Below are 3,279 nucleotides of genomic sequence, written 5' to 3'. Positions count from 1 at the left end.
TTCTTAAAACTTTATGTGTCTATTGCAACATCAGATCATAAAGGCTAATCAGGAAATGAGGCGCCACTCTTTGTAAACAATGGAAACTTAGACTTCAGTGCCAAAGTATGTTAAAGACGGGGAGTCTGAGATTCCTTTTGCTCCCAATATTTGACTAATCAGTCACATAAAAATGAATGCTGTTTTATGTCAGTGTTGATTCAGAACTGTATTTCAAATTAAGGTTTTAAAACAAATTAAAGGCTTTTAAACAACGTGTCTTTTCCAGATTCTTGGAAGAAACTGATTTTGACCAATTCCTCAAAGGAGCCGACTACAAAATATGATTCTTCCCTTGAACTGGTGTCTACGGAGGTGTCTGCCCTGCCCCAGGAACCGTGTTAAGACACAAAGGCACAGGGACTTCCTGACAAGGGGCCAGGCAATGTCAACCTGAGCAGAGCCGCACTGGGGAACAGAGTTTCTTCACTGGACACAACATAACTGAGGACCTACTGTGTGCCAGGAAGAGGACTGCAAGCTGCCCTCCTGTGCTTACGGGCTGGTCCAGGTGGTACCGCCGCTCACCCCTGTGTGCCTGGAGGGGCAGCTGTCCCAGGCTAGAGGGTGGGGAGGGAGTGCTTCCTGGGGAGGCTGAGGAGAGGGCGTGCTGGGCAGGGGCTCCCAGAAGGAGCCAAGGGCCAAGCAAGAGGGAGAAGGCTGGGGCTGGGGCCGGAGAAGAGAAGAAGGAAGTGGCGGCTGGAGAGGGAGCGGTATCCAGGTTTTCTAAGTCAAGCTGAGCAACTTGGATCTCACCCTGTGGACACGGGGAGCCGTGTGGCTCAGCCGGGTGGCTCAGGCCTGCGTTTCAGAAGGCTCCCTACCGCAGTGGAAGAAGTCAGAGGCAAGCCCAGGTCTGCAGCGGGTGAGGAGGCTGCCCAGGAACCCAGGGCGGGGCGGCAGCCTGAGGACAGAGCGGGAGCTGGACAAGCCTCCTCTGGGGGCTGGGGGCAACACCCTGGTTTCTGGTTCAGGCATCTGGGAGGACAGAGGACCCTTAGCAGAGACACAGAGCCCTGGACGGGGAGCACGGGGGTCAGGAGAGCTGGCTAGCGGCAGCACTGGACTCCGGGTTTCCCCAGCGGAGGGCATGTGAGCCACAGCAAAGCCAGGAGGACACCACAGGGCAGGCCGGGGACAGGAGCGGCATCCCAGTGCCCCTGGCAGGGTCTCTGGGCTCCAGCAGATGAGCATGGCCACAAGACAGCCAAAGGCTGGGAAGAGTCTGGAGCAGTGACCTCAGAGTGTGCACTGGCTTCAGCCACAAAGCGGTGGCTTGGAAGGGTCCTGAGAAGTGCCAACCTGGAGAGCCAGACTTCTGTGACCCAGAAGCCCACAGGGAGCCCCCTGGGAGGTGACAGGGTGGTGAGAGTGGGTGTCCTCATACCTTTCAAAAGCTGTGAGTGAAGGAGATGGGAAGGGAATGAGAGAAGCATGTGGGGTCTCAGGCAGGGTCACAGATGGGTGCAGTCACCACTGAAAGCTGAGCTTCAGACCAACCAGGAATCATTTCTCCGTGTAAGTGCGTCCTGTGAAACATGGAGGACAGCTTAGAGTGTTTATCTGAAACCCAAATGCAACCGCACACCCTGCATTCGTATTTGCTAAATGTGGTGAACCCAGTTGAAGGGAGTCTTGGGTTCTCTTAACGGGGAGGTTTGAAGAAGGCTGAACGCAGATATTATGGGGTGTCCAGGCGCAAGGGGGGGGGCGGCTGCTGAGAGGACGACAGCGCTCAGGGGAGTGCGGCCTCCAGGAAGAGCAGAGGACACACGCAGATGCGGGGCTGGGGGGCGGGCTGGGGGAGGGGCAGGAGGGCCTGGCTGAGGTTCTGGGGTCCTCGCTGACTGGGGGCAGGGACAGAGGGCGGGGGAGAGGAATGGGCCGAGAGGAGGCTGAGGGGGGCTTGCTCATTCTGGGTGAGGGGTCTTCTCCCTGCAGGCTCCAGGTCCAAATCCAGAACACGTCTGCTTTTCCCAGAAGGGCCCTGCAGAGGCCAAGCCCACAGGCCCTGGCTGGGGTTTTCCAAGGGAAGGGTAGGACAGAAAGTGCTGGACGGAGCAGTCATAAGGAAGCCCTTTTGCAAGAGAGAAGCCAAGGACAGATTCTTACACACTGTTTCATGCTATCAATCAAGGCATTTAAACCTAACACTTCGCTTTTCCTGAAAATAAAGCTGATCGGTTCACAAAAATACTTAAAAACACAGGAAGTGGGGACAGGCACCAGCACACCACTGCACACAGCCACCTCTGGTGGGTGAAAAGGCCAAGGAGGAAACAGGGACAATGTAGGGACTTCTGTCCTAGGCCTCTGGAAGGCGAGGTCATGGCCGAGGCCATCGCCCAGCCCGAACTCCCTTCCTTCCTCCCCCGCCCCTCCCTCCTCGCCTGCTCTTTCCCTGCCCCCACCCAACCCCATCTTTACTGTCCCAAAGAGCCACCAACCCAGCCTTCCAAAGGCCAGGCTACACAGATGTGGTGTGCGCTTTAGTCGGGAGGGAAGTCACCAGAAGGGGACACCCTCATTACTACCTGGCATGAGACTGCATATGGCCTCACAGACGGCATTGTGTGTGGACCTGCTTGGACTATTTCTCGTTCATCATCTGCCTCTCAGATTCGAGGCAGCCCCTGAGCAGGGGTTTTGTCTGATTCTCCACTGTGGTCTCCACTTCTGGAGAGTGGGCACTCCCATGGGTTGGATGAGTGGTTGGATGGGGGGATGGATGGATGGTTGGATGGGTGGATGGAAGGATGGGTAGATGGTTGGATGGGTGGTTGGATGGATGGATGGATGGGTGGATGGAAGGATGGGTAGATGGTTGGATGGGTGGTTGGATGGATGGATGGATGGTTGGATGGATGGATGGATGGGTGGATGGATGGATGGGTGGATGGATGGATGGGTGGATGGATGGATGGATGGGTGGATGGTTGGATGGATGGTTGGATGGATAGATGGGGTGGGTGGGTGGATGGATGGATGGATGGATGGGTGGATGGATGGATGGATGGGTGGATGGATGGTTGGATGGGTGAATGGAAGGATGGGTAGATGGTTGGATGGGTGGTTGGATGGATGGATGGATGGTTAAATGGATGGATGGATGGATGGATGGGTGGATGGATAGATGTGGCGGGTGGATGGATGGATGGATGGATGGGTGGATGGATGGATGGGTGGATGGATGGTTGGATGGATGGTTGGATGGGTGAATGGAAGGATGGGTAGATGGTT

This window comes from Ictidomys tridecemlineatus, chromosome 11 (genome assembly GCF_052094955.1).
Source record: "Ictidomys tridecemlineatus isolate mIctTri1 chromosome 11, mIctTri1.hap1, whole genome shotgun sequence".
NCBI classification, from domain to species: Eukaryota; Metazoa; Chordata; class Mammalia; order Rodentia; family Sciuridae; genus Ictidomys; species Ictidomys tridecemlineatus.
Note: the sequence above shows the minus strand (reverse complement) of the source record.